Genomic DNA, 13,972 nt, shown 5'->3' with positions numbered 1-13,972 from the left:
GCATATCAATGAAGAGACAGAAGTGTAGGGTAGGGAGTGGAGATAGAGAGAGGCCCAGCATCAGGGATTGTCTTAAAAGGTGGTTGGAGACTGGGGAACCTACCATATACACAGGTGACATGGGGTCTAGGCTGGGTTTAGACCCAGAGCTGTTTCATCAGGGGTCTTGCTTCTACAGTTAGAAAGGGGCACCTACCCACACTGACTTGCTCCAAAAAGTCTCCCATTAGGAACAGTAGGCCAGTCTGATTCATTTTATGGGAGGTAACACACCACAATGTCCAGCTCACCTGTGTGTGCTTGAAAGGGGCTGACTTTACGTTGCAACATTCACTCTGGAATGGGCATGCTTCCCAGCAGGCAAGATGCCTGCAATGAAAAAAGGCACATCATGGTTAGTTTGATGTGTCAACTTGACTGAGCCATGGAATGTCCAGATATTTAGTCAAACTTTATTTTGGGTGCACCTATGAGGGTGTTTTGGAATGAGATTAACATTTGAACCTATAAACTGAGTAAAGCCGATTGCCCTCCCTAATGTGGGTAGCCCTTTCCCCATCAGTTGAAGGCCTGAATAAAACAAAAATGCTTACCCTCCTGTGAATAAGAGGGAATTCCTGCCTGACCATTTCAAGCTGGAACATTGATCTTTTCTTGCCTTCAGACTCAAACTGAAACATCAGCCTTCTTGGATCTTGAAGCCTGCCAGCTTTCAGAGTAGAGCTATACCATTAGCTCCTTGGAGTCTCTAACTTGCCAACTGCAGATCTTGGGATTTCTTGGCCACCATAATCACATGAGCCCATTCCTTATAATACATCTCTCTCTGTCTCTGTCTATATACACACACACACCCTCTTGGTTCTGTTTCTCTGAAGAACCCTGAGGAATGATTTTTGTTGATTTTTTTCAAAACATCATGCAAGTGTATGTGACCAACCAAACAGAGTCAAGTATTTGTAAGGATATAGGTAGGAAGATATGGAAGACCCAAATGAGGAGTAATGTGGTCACTTGCTAATTTTTCAGCTGGGCACATATTGAACATAATATAAAATACCATCATCCAAATGGAGCTTTCCTGGGCTGTTCGCAGGTCAAGAGGACAATTTATGCAGCCCTGCCAGATAGGGTTTGATCTGGATCTAAACAGCAAAGGAGAGAAAGAACAGCCCCATGCCTTTGGGTCCCTGTTTCACACATCCTCAAGGCTTTAATTCCTAGGGAATGCAAACTGATTCCAAGGAGATGTTCTGTGTCCTTTTAGGCAGCTGCTTCATGCCATCCTTGAAGAAGTAAAGTCATAAAGTAAAATACTCCTTAACCCCTTGGAGGACTTATACGAGTCTCTCAAAAGGTGTTTTTTCTCAACTCTGGCTGCACATTGGAATTACCTGTTTAATTTAAAATTCAGATAATCCCGTCTCAACCTAGATCTTTTGAATAAGGAGCTCCATGTGCATGTGTTTTTAAAATGCTGCCCTGACGGTTCTGAGGCAGTATCAGGGTTGGAATACATTGTCTTATCTGGATGGAAGAAGATAGAAAAATGTGTGAACTGATATCTAGTGTGCCCAGTGCCAGCAGCCATGATTCTTCTCTACGTAGTAGTAGCCGCCCCCAGATCTAGGCCTGGGAGCTGGCCTGAGGCATTTCCAACTGGACTGGAAAGCCTCCAAAGAGGAGAATCTGCCCTGCTTAGGGCTGGCCTCAGGGCAGGTGGGATGAGCTGGTATCCCTGCCATTCGACTCCTGCCATCTGGGTGCCAGTCTTGCCTTATGCCCCTCCCTAATCAAGAGAACTTTCTAGAGCAAAAGCAGTTAATCTTAAGAATAAACTGTGTGGGCTTCTTTTTAATGCATTCATATGTGCAGAATATAGTCCTGGCTCACCTCCCTCTGCCTTAGTGATGCTCTCACTGCACTAAATATTTTGACACTAGGAGAACACGACATTAAATATTTAACATGGATGGTATTATTTTTATGACACCCTTTGTGATTCCCATTCTTGTTGCTTAGGCTGATATAAACTAGCTAGCTCACCTATTATAACAACATAAGAGCAGCAATAATAAATATTTATGAAGTGCCTCCAAGGACACTTGAGAAGTGGTTTTAAAATGCAAGCTTTCCCTGAAAGAGTTTACCAATTTTTCTGCGTAACACAAACAGAGTGAACTATCTTAACTCCAAAATACCCATAGAATTTAAATGGTGTATGAATATTAAACATACAAGAGTGCTTTAGGCATGTCACTCTTTCTGGAAAGTCTAACTTGAATAAATGTCATGATGCATACACATAAAAAATGAGCAGACCTTCGTATTTTTCCAAAATCGTCTAAAAATATTTCTTCCTAGTTTCCTAATTTTATGGATAAAATCCCTCTTAAGAATTGCTGACAAGAGAAAGAAGGGGAAAGAAAGAAAGAAAGAAAGAAGGAAAGAAAGGAAGGAAGGAAGGAAGGAAGGAAGGAAGGAAGGAAGGAAGGAAGGAAGGAAGGAAGGAAAAGGAAAGAGAGAAAAAGAAAGAAAAAAGGAAAGCAAGGAAGAAAGGAAAGAAAGGAAAGAAAGAGAGGAAGAGAGGAAGAGAGGAAGAAAGGAAGAAAGAGAGAAAGAGAAAGAAAGAAAAGAAAGAAAGAAAGAGAAAGAAAGAAAGAGAGAAAGAGAAAGAGAAAGAAAGAAAGAAAAGAAAGAAAGAGAAAGGAAAGAAAGAAAAAGAAAGAAAAAAGGAAAGCAAGGAAGAAAGGAAAGAAAGGAAAGAAAGAGAGGAAGAGAGGAAGAAAGGAAGAAAAGAAGAAAAGGAAGAAAGGAAGAAAGAAAGAGAGAAAGAGAAAGAGAAAGAAAAAGAAAGGAAGAAAGAAAGAAAAAGAAAGAAAGAAAGAAAAAAGAAAGAAAAGAAAAGAAAGAAAGGAAGGAAGAAAGGAAGAAAGAGAGAAAGGAAGAAAGGAAGAAAGAAAGAAAGAGAGAAAGAGAGAAAGAGAAAGAGAAAGAAAAAGAAAGGAAAGAAAGAAAAAGAAAGAAAGAAAGAAAGAAAAAAAGAAAGAAAAGAAAAGAAAAGAAAGAAAGGAAGGAAGAAAGGAAGAAAGAGAGAGATTGCTGACAAGTGGTTGCCCTCTAAATCAGCAGGGACTGCTGGCCACATGGCTTTGCCTCTGCTCCCAGGAGTCTATTAGGAGTGATGATACAGCTTAGGTAGGAGTTTGGCAACCTGATATTTCACATGCTGTCAGAGTTTGAGGCTTACGGGAGAACTCAGGGAGAGAAAATAGAAGGGTCTGTACACAGAGGGGTTTATTCAACAATTTGGGCATGCAAACAACCCATGTGCACACATGCACGCACACACCTCATCTCTCTCCATGCAGCCGCAAAGGGATAAGTAGCCCTCATTTGCCAACCTGTGATTCAAAAATGAAACAAATGGTTTCAAAACCATTAGTAATGGGGAACAAAAGGTCCTCTCTAGGCCCAGATGTGGGCAATTTGCTGAAATTAATCATTCATAAAGACGATCTCACTAAAGATCATCACTGCTATGAGAGGGAAAATTAGTCCTTGCAGCCACCAGCTCCTTGATGAGAAAACAGGGTCAGGAAGAGGCGATATGTCTTGTTCAAGACCAGTGGTAGAGATGGCAGACTCCCCCATTTTCTGTCCCTCCCCCCTCCACTAGCAGCTTCATCCCTTACGGCCCATCTACTTCCAGTCTCCAAGCACACACGGCCACTGCTGTCACCCACATCTCTTAATGTCCCGAACTTCCGCTTCCTCCTTGAAATGAGAATGGCTGCACCAAATGTGTAGGGCCCCTTGTGTCTCTCTCATTCAGGCGATAGTCAGATGATGTCATGATTAGGTTCAGCATGACTCTGGGTTGGTAGCTGGGTGAAAATGTCTTCACTTTTGAACTAGAAAATGTCAGAACCTGAGTGACTCCTGGCATCCATCTCCAGAGTTAGGGTAGACGATGACTTATGAAAGCTCCATAGACAAAAATGGGGACCAGAATCCGTGTCTCTTGGCCCATGATTAGGTGTGCTTTCCCCATGAGAGATTTCAAAGTAAGGATGCAATTGAGTGCAGGCATTTTGGTTTTTGTGGATACCATCAATGAAGTTCCTAATGCTTGCCTTTCCCTCCTTTGCACACTGCCCTAAAGGTTTCATGAGGTCCCCATAGTTCCTGTACTCTAAGCAGCAACCTGACAAAGGCACATCTTGTGTATGTACAAGTCTATTCATATTGTTTGCCTTGTACATTCTACATTTATATAAAGATTATTTTTCTAAACTCTGTGCATCATAAAAACCCAAATGAAAGTTTTGTAATTTCAATCAATAATGCTATTAAGTTTATCTAACAGTGAGGCAAGAAATGGAGAAATCATTTGAGTCCTGTCTGCCAGTGGGGTGGGGCTGTGTCTGTGCCTGCCTCTGGTATGCTCAGGTGAGGAGAGCACAGGGCTGCAGGCAGTCACCTCTGAAAGTGCAGCGTACATGGCTGAATGACCCTCCAGGGGCCAACACACTGAGGATGACTGTGCAGACATTCATAGGAATGCCTTAAGGGCCTCAGCTGGATGAAGAAGGAATAAAGTCTCAGTTCTTTTCAGGCCTATTGAGTATGAATGAATCAGAAACCTTCCACAGTAAGCCAACAGAAAACCCAGCTCAAAGCAAGCCAAAACATCAGCTGTAGCAAAAACACAAATTTCTAGGCCCACATGGAAGAATTTCTAGGCTCACCTGGACTGTGGACCCATATGGGTTTATCTGGGAATCAAACTATGAATTCTGTGAGCTGCAGGTTGGTTCTATTCTTAAGCTGTCCTGAAATTGGCAAGAGGGCTGCAGAGGCTTCAAGCCTCACATCCCATTGGCTCTGGTTGGTTTATGTATCCATCCCTGAGCCAATCATCAAAGACTTCAGTCTCTCAAGACCCACCCTGACACTGGGGAAGGGTACTTTAAATCCACCCAAACTGCGTTCTGGGAGTAGGGAAGTGATTCATTCTCAAAAGAAAATGAAAGAACTCTTACCTAAAGAGGGGAAATAGTGGCTGAGGTAATAAGCAGATGACCACCATGAATAGTTAAGAAGAAAATATATTCCTGGATCTGGGATGACTTCCCCCACTTATTTTAGCTTATCTGAGCCCTTTCTATGTCATCGGTAGCCATAGTTGAAAATTAAAATTCTCCCAGAGTTTTCTATGGCATGAGGTATGCTCAGAGTTTTGTGAGTCAATTCAACTTGCCTAATCGACAAAATTTTCCATTGCGGGGTAAATATACAGCTTTGCCTTTTTAATATACTCTCTCCTTTCTATGTTTTTAATAATCTCAAAGGATTAGTGAGACCTAAGACTCATTTACAGATAAAAGCTTTGTTCTAACACCTGGATGATGAAAATATGCAAAGAAAGACCTGCATGAGAGAGAAGCAGAAAATACCATCAATACTCATTTCATATCTGACAACTAATTACAATTAGAGGAAAAAGAGGCTACCAACACATAATTATAGGAAATGGGTGATGAGGTAATGAGCAGTGGCTGAATTGGAGCTGACAGTCTAACCATGGGGATTTCTTTAGCTGAAAAGAAAGAGACAGGACCTGACTTGGTTCTGTGGCTGGAATTAGCTTCATTTTTCTTCATAGTCTCTTACTTTGCCTCCCTTCCCATATCTCCACCTTATGCTTGACAATAGCCTTTCCTTTGGCCCTTTCTGAGCTGTTTCTTTTAGCAGCAATGTCTGTAACTGCTCTCTGAAGAATAGAGGACACAGGACTGGTCTCGAGACATGTTGCTACAGGTGACCTTCTGTCTGACTTCATTATCTACCCCCACCATCCTCAGGGCAAAAGGGAGGAGCACAGCAGCCCCCCTCCTTTTCAGTGCCTTCCAGGGAGGACTGGTTGGCTGTCCTGGCCCTGCCGATGGATTTGCTGCCTCGGATGTTGCCTGCGTCTCAGTTTGTGAACTCTTAGACACTGCGACTGACTCGGTCATTCCTGTGAAGCACCGACCAGGCACTTTTTCTGTCATTTTTTCATGTGTTCATGGAGTTTACAAAGATGCAGTAGACGTTGTGCTGGGGAAACAGGGAGAAACGACACACAGGTGCCTGCCCTCACAGAGCCTATCTAGGGGGTGGAGAAGACATGGTTCTCAGGATGGATCAGATCCTTGGGCTATGTGCCCCTAAAGGACACCCTGCATTTTTTACTTGTGTGTGATGGTGATTAATTTTTTAGCCTGACTTATTTCCTGCTGGATTATCAGTTCAGAACACATGACTAGAACAGAGAAAAAGGTTCTCAATATACACTCAATTATGGAAAGACAAATGAATGAAAGAATGCAGTACCACACAGTCGGTACTCTGAAGGAAATATAAAGTGTCATGGAAACACGTAAAAGGGCTGCCTAAGCTAGGGTTAAGGGAGGTCATGGAAGGCTTCCTGGAGGAAGAGTAGTAAAGGATAGATTGGGAAGGAGCCAGGTCAAGGAGAACACAAGGAAAAGAACAGTTAAACAAGAATGTGATAGAAGTAGACAGGCAGAGAGATAGAGGCACAAGATATAGAAATGGCCCAGGTGAAGAAGTAACCACCTCTTTTGGGGGAGTAGGGAAAGTGCTTCTGGAAGCCACCTGATGTTGAAGGATGAATAGCAATCTGTCAGCTTGACAAGGGAAAGAATGCCACAGTCATATCTTGTTAAATTTTCTACTTACTCCTCACTTGGGTTTTGACTTGATTGTTGCTTTCCTGAACATTCAAGTCTGGGCTAGAGGCTTCCTACAAGCTCCCATCACGATCCCTCTTATCAATATGTTGCCCTGTGGTTGTTATTATTTTCGTATTTGCCTGCCTTACCACTGGATTGAGAGTTCTAGGAAAAAGAGACCATTACTGTCATTTACCATTTTGACACCACCATCTGGCATGGCTCTGAGGGAACACTGGGGGTATAATAAATATTTTCTAAGTGAATTAATATATAAATTTCAGGAAGAGGAGAAGCTGGGAAGCCTCAATTAGTATGACCTGGAGAGGGAGCCATATGGGGAAGAAAAATGATGAAAGATAACCTCCGAAAGATTAAGAAAAGCATTGAAACCATGTCACAAAGCTTGGTGTTTATCTATTGTATGATTGGGAGTCATGAAAACATTTTACTCCAGGAGTCACTTGGCCAGATACATTTCAGTCAGCTCATCCTGGTCACAGTGCAGATGGCAAGGTGGTGAGGGTTGAGAATAAAGGCAGGGAGACAGGCTCAATGACTTGAGTATTCTCACTTTTACAGAAGATTAAATGTAGCAATACATCAATTGCCCATGCGCTGTAAGCCAAGCTCATCATACTGTGAGCCTATACAGACAGCCCATACAGAAGGTCTATCAGGGCAGTAAGGTAAATGAAGCAGTAAGGTAAATGACCAAATTGGCAAAAGCAGGTAGAGAAAATACAAAGGGAAATACCTTTAAAAGCCTAAAATAACATATCCGGAAAAGATCTCTAATATAGGTGTCAACATAGTAAACTACAAAGTTTCTGAGATTGGGTGGGGAAAAAAATGCTAGTTCCTAGATATTTTCTGTAAGGAAAAGGTCAAAGATAAATAGAAAATAAATAAATAGGCAAATAGACAAATCAAAGAAGAAAAGGAAATCAAAGTTGGGATGTAAAATTAATATGAAATAAAGTAGAATTCAAGGCAAAGAAAAGACATCGTAATGAGAGGTGATCACTGGTGGAGTGGAGTCCCTGAGAAAGAGGAAGGAGATGGGATCCATATGATAAGTGGAAAAATAAGCATTGAATAGAAAGGACAGCCTTCCACAGTGGCAGGAAGAAAGGAGGAGAAGATGGTACTGTTCTAATTTATGTTCTCTTTGAAGCAGGCTCTGAAACAAGGATTTGAAGGCAGGTGGTTTGATGATTTTTTGAAATGTGAGTTTGGAAAGGGAAGGTCATAAAGGGCATATAATCAAGTCAGTGCTAGTGTGGGTAACTGAAACTGGAATTCCCCTGGGACTCTGGAGCCAGTGTGGAATGCACACCTACCTGAGAGTGAGGGAGATGGGGTTTTTCCATACCAGAGAGAGTTGTCAAGCACCTGGAAGCCTCAGGGAAAATGGGTAGGGCACCAATTGTGTCTGCTATGGGACAGATAGCAGGGGGTTATAATTTGTCTTGTTTTATTTTCTTTGTGAAGCAGGAGGCACTGTTACCTGCTGAGGTTAAAGGAAGAGGAGGAAGGACCTGAGGTTGAGAAAAGTGGAGCAGGTTTGAAATGCACACTTTGGAGAAAACTGATTAGAAAACAGAGGATTGTTGGGGGTCTATGAGGGACTAGAGACAAGTAATTTACACTGTGTCAGTCTCTATAGTTTGCTATTTTCTCCAGCCCAGCTCAGCACCTCGGTTATAGGTGATGAGCAGCCAGTCAGATTTATAAGGATGTGGGTTTTTGTCAGGCAGGTGCAATGAAAGGACAGTGAATCAATGGACTTGAGAATAAAGCAAGAGAACCTTCTAAATGGTGAACCACATCATCTAGCCACCCTGACCCTCCTGGATAAGGAAGGAATTGAAGACAGACATTAGATAGAAGAGAAGGGAAAGAGTTTGAAGTCAGAGTATGTAGGGAGAATGTACAAAATCTGCAAGAGTGAGATTCCAGCACGTGGAGATTAATGACCAGCTCTTACATATATAAATATATTTGGAATTAAATAAGGCATACCTTCATCCAAGTTCTGTTGTGTACATGTTCAGTTCTATTTTTCATGGCAGCTTTGCTATCTTGTAGAATTTCCACCCCATCAACATTTTCTTCTGCTCCATCTAATAGTCAATGTCTTTTTATTTTATTTTAGTTCCAGGGTACATGTGCAGGATGTGCAAGTTTGCTACATAGGTACATGCATGTCCTGGTGGTTTGCTGCACCTATCAACTCATCATCTAAGTATTAAGCCCAGCATGCATTAGCTATTTTTCCTGATGCTCTCCCTACCCCTGCCCACCCCCAACAGGCCCCAGTGTGTGTTGTTACCCTCCCTGTATCCATGTATTCTCATTGTTCAACACCTACTTATGAGTGAGAACATGTGGTGTTTGGTTTTCTGTTCTTGCATTAGTTTGCTGAGGATGATGGCTTCCAGCTCCATCCATGTGCCTGCAAAGGACATCTCATTCCTTTTTATGGCTGCATAGTATTCCATAGTATATATGTACCAGATTTTCTTTATCCAGCCTATCATTGATGGGCATTTGGGTTGACTCTATGTCTTTGCTATTGTGAATAGTGCTGCAATGAACATATATGTGCATGTATGTCTATAATGGAATAATTTATATTCCTTTGGGTATATACCCAGTAGTGGGATTGCTGGGTCGAATGGTATTTCTGGATCTAGGTCTTTAAGGAATCACCACACTGTCTTCCTCAATGGTTGAACTAATTTGCATTCCCACCAACAGTGTAAAAGTGTTCTGATTTCTCTGCAGCCTCACCAGCATCTGTTGTTTCTTGACTTTTTAATAATGGCCATTCTAACTGGCATGAAATGATATCTCATTGTGCTTTGATTTGTATTTTTCTAATCATCAGTGATGTTGAGCTTTTTGTCATAAGTTTGTAGGCTGCATAAATGTCTTCTTTTGAAAAATATCTGTTCATGTCCTTTGCCCGCTTTTTAATGGGGTTGTTTATTGTTTCTTCTTGTAAATTTGTTTAAGTTGTTTGTAGACTCTGGATATTAGACCTTTGTCAAATGGATAGATTGCAAAAATTTTCTCCCATTCTGTAGGTTGTCTGTTCACTCTTATGATAGTTTCTTTTGCTGTGTAGCTCTCTAGTTTATTTCCGTTTGTCAATTTTTGTTTTTGTTGCAATGGCTTTTGACGTTTTTGTCATGAAATCTTTGCCTGTGCCATGTCGTGAATGGTATTGCCTAGATTTCTTCTAGGGTTTTTATGGTTTTGGGTTTCACATAAATGTCTGTCTTGCATACATTTTTTTAAATTGAAGTTTATTCTTGAAAGTTTGTGATATCCACAGTGTCCTAAATGCATGTAATTTCTATAACCAGTGTAAATTTAAGAAGGATTGGTCTTTTATTCAGGGGGATTAGTGGCTGCTGTGTTTCTCTTCCAATTGACCCACTGGAACCACATGAAAACTGGATTTTCAATTACCTCTGCTAAGAGAAGGGAACTGTGACATAGATTGTATGTATTCAATCTACGTTGAATTAGATGTATAAAAATACATCTAATTGTATTTTTGTTTATCTTTGGAATGCACTTTCTATTTCTATTTGAATCTGGGTGCCACAGGCATAACATGTCAGTGGAAAATCAAGAGTCATCTGCAGTTAATTAAATATGAAGGAGCAATATAATGATCTAGTAGCCCATCTCAGAGTAGCATTCAGTCAAGCTTTTAGATCTCCATAATAAATTAATCATTCTGCATGACACCAGTGGGAGAAATTCCACCCTGACCCCATCAAAGTGATGCATCCCACTTGGACCTTACTGTAGCAGAATTGGTGGCCCTTGTAATCTTGTCCCAGAAAATGAGACTGCTGATATTATTGTTTTATTTCACATTTTTAAAAAGTTCTGCTAAGCTTCTTTTGCTACACTCATTTACTGCCACTGGGATTTTTGCAGAAGGTTAATAGTACTAATAAAATGAATGGCAAAACACCAAAGAGAATCTTGAAGGAATAGTCTGTAATTCTTTATTTGGTCAGGGCAAAAGACCCTGCAAGGTATTACAATCTCCATTTTGGGGTCAAGGCCACCTTCAACCTTCCAAATTGTTCTTCATCCTCTAGGACCAATATTTATTGTCTCTCTTCCTGTCACTCCAAGGCTTCTCACTGTATTGGGACCTCATAGAGTTCTTTCCTACAACATCCCAACCCACTACTTAGACAAGTTGTCATCTCTGGCTGCCATTACAGTCACATGTGGAGCTTTTAAAAAATACCTGTGCCTGGACCTTTCCTCAGACCAATCAAACCAGAATCTATTGCTTTGGAGCAATACATCAGCTTCCCAGGTGGTCCTCCTAATTGGGCCACAGTTGAAGATCACTGGCCTGGATAAGGAGCTCCAAATTCTGGCTTCCTGTGCAGCTGAAAGGTGGCCTGGCTCCCCATCTAAGTTACTTGCTCATCCAATGACTGAGTCCACTGGAGGCTTTGAGTACCTGGGAACATTTTGCTTCCCAGGCAGCATGCAGCAAGCACAGCCAGAGAGCAGGGCAGATGGTCACTTTTGGTGACCAATGCAAGAAGCAAGGAGCAGGTGAGGTATTTGTTTTTCAATTTCATCCCCAATTAAAATTCAGAATTTTGAATAATGTTTGAATGTTTTAGTCTATTCATCATTCTCCATGTGTCACTTAAGAATAATCCATAATAAATAATACATTTTTCTAAGCTTTGTTAAGATGGGTATGTGATTAGAACTGATACATTCCAATGTTGACTTTGGCTTTCACTGTGGGTTCTGAAAAAGTCATTTATGTTCTTGTGGAACTTCTGCTACTTCATATATTATCTCTTTGGAGATAATAAGGAAAGTAGCATTTAGTGAGCACCTGTTGTAGGCTTGTACTAGTACTATTTGTCTAGTACTATTGTCTAGTACTATTCTAGACACTGACATATACTATTGAAATCATTGACAGTTTTGGCTGGCCGGGCGCAGTGGCTCACACCTGTAATCCAAGCACTTTGGGAGGCCGAGGTGGGCGGATCGTGAGGTCAGGAATTCAAGACCAGCCTGACCAATGTGGTGAAACCCCGTCTCTACTAGAGGTGCAAAAATTAGCTGGGCGTGGTGACACCTGCCTGTAGTTCCAGCTACTGAGGAGGCTGAGGCAGGAGAATCGCTTGAACCCGGGAGGCGGAGGTTGCAGTGAGTCAAGGTTGCACCATTGCACTCCAGCCTGGGTGACAGGGCAAGACTCCATCTCAAAAAAAAAAAAAAAAAAAAAAGGAAAAGATAGGTCATCAGACTGCTTGGACTCATCCTGGCTCAGTCACTTACTAGCAAATAAACTCAAATCACAGATTGGTTGTGGATTTTAAACAAGAAAATGTCTATAAAGGGTATAGCACTGTGCTTGGAACAATGTAAATTCTAAAAAAAGAAAGTGTTAATTTGCATCATTGTGTGTGGTTTTTTTTTTTTTTTTTTGGTTCTCACAATACTGTGAGTAGGTATCATTATCCATTTTAGAGATGAACAAGTCTCAAAATGAACTAATTATCCATGGGCATAATCAATCTCAGGCATATTGTCAGGAGGATGAAAAACTTACCTTTCAGAATTGTTGGAAAATAAAATAAATAATTTCAGAACGTGTTACCTAGTCTGGGAGATAGTTAACCTGCAAAGCCAGACTCTATTTTGATGTTGGAGAGACAGTGATGAACAAGACAGACAGAAGCCCTGTCCTTGCTGAGTGGACCCTAAAATCTCCATCTGACTTTGACACTATCACGCAGTGTACACACAGGCCTTTTGATGGCATGGTCTTTACCAGAGATGTATACTCTTTCTGAGTTAACAGAAAGTTCTACTCTCTTATCTTAAGCAGTCCTGAAATTTGGGCCAATCATAAAATAATGAAAAATGGAGCATCACCAGATGAGAACTTTGCTGTCCAGGAGCCCTCTGGGAACATTTCCCTTGTTTCCCACAGCCAGGGACCCTGGTGCCAGCAGGAGGAGAAACGGATGCCATCAGTGCTTTAAGATGGCAAATGCAAGCTTTATTCTACCGTCATAACTCCCTGGATCAATGCTGACCTCCCAGCCACCCTCCAAAATGTTCTCCCATTGTGTATTCAGGTGTGGTGGCTGGTGAGTACCCAGACCACTAATTTACATAAAGGCCAGGAATGGATTCATTTAGATTAACTTATTTCCAAGCAATGAATTGATTAAGAAAAAAGCAACTGCAGGCAATACATGAATTCATTGGACATTACTTCTCTGCTCATCACTTCTCCTCTGCTGTTCTTGAATTCAATCATTCATATAACATTTCTTAAGTACCTCCTCTATGCCAGGTTTTATATAGTCTCTGGGGACACAGAGTTCATCCCGAGATGTTGGTAATCTTGAAAATGTCTCAAGAAGGCCGGCCTTGTGTATTTGAGAACAATCCAAAATACTGTTGAGATACAAATATAACATTTATATTCCTTGATGTCTCTAGTTACCTAAATTTCTGGATAACTTTTCATGCAGCTTGTTAGGAGAGTCACTTCATTCCTGTACAATCGGGACTATGGTTATAACATCATCACCTCCATGCCAAAGCCTGGCTGGAAATACCAGCATTCTTACAACGGAAACTTGTCTTCAGGCCAGGCTGCTAGGAGCTGTTCTTTGCTTTTCCTGAATCATAATTAATTTATAGTCTATCATTTCAAAGGAGAATGACTCTGTAGAATTTGGACTAACTGCAATCTCCCAAGATTGAAGATGTACCAACATAGTTTTATGATTTACTATTGCTCCATTTTCTTCTTTGACATGTTAAATTTCTGCATATAATTACTGCAAAGGGAAGAAATAGACTTAGAAATAGACTAAGAGTCAGTGCATAAAAAGAGAATCTATGCATAGTCCTATGGGTGATGCAAAAATATCCTGTCCACTTGGTACAGCTATAAATTTTCTTTAGGAAAAGGACATTATAGTTTTTTTTAAGCTGAAATCAGTTGGTATCTATCAGGCACAGGTAAAATAAGCTAATCCTATATGTAAATCTGTAAATCTACAGAGAAACATGAAAACTGGGTAAATTTGAGTGTAATATGGTTGGGAACTTTTTAAATCTTTGGGTTTTTGCTAAATTATCCCTTATATATTCCCTCAGTTTTAATTTTTCTGTATTTTAAAAACTTATTCAAAAGCACA

General features: G+C 40.9%; 1 protein-coding gene across 5 annotated transcripts in view; it reads left to right on the top strand.

Moving 5' to 3' along the window:
- Window positions 1-13,972, top strand: part of KCNAB1 (potassium voltage-gated channel subfamily A member regulatory beta subunit 1) — a 414,948-nt gene that overhangs the window by 305,564 nt on the left and 95,412 nt on the right. The window lies entirely within an intron of this gene.

Source organism: Theropithecus gelada, chromosome 2, assembly GCF_003255815.1.
Source record: "Theropithecus gelada isolate Dixy chromosome 2, Tgel_1.0, whole genome shotgun sequence".
In the NCBI taxonomy this organism is placed as follows: domain Eukaryota; kingdom Metazoa; phylum Chordata; class Mammalia; order Primates; family Cercopithecidae; genus Theropithecus; species Theropithecus gelada.
This window is presented reverse-complemented; position numbering and strand designations above follow the sequence as displayed.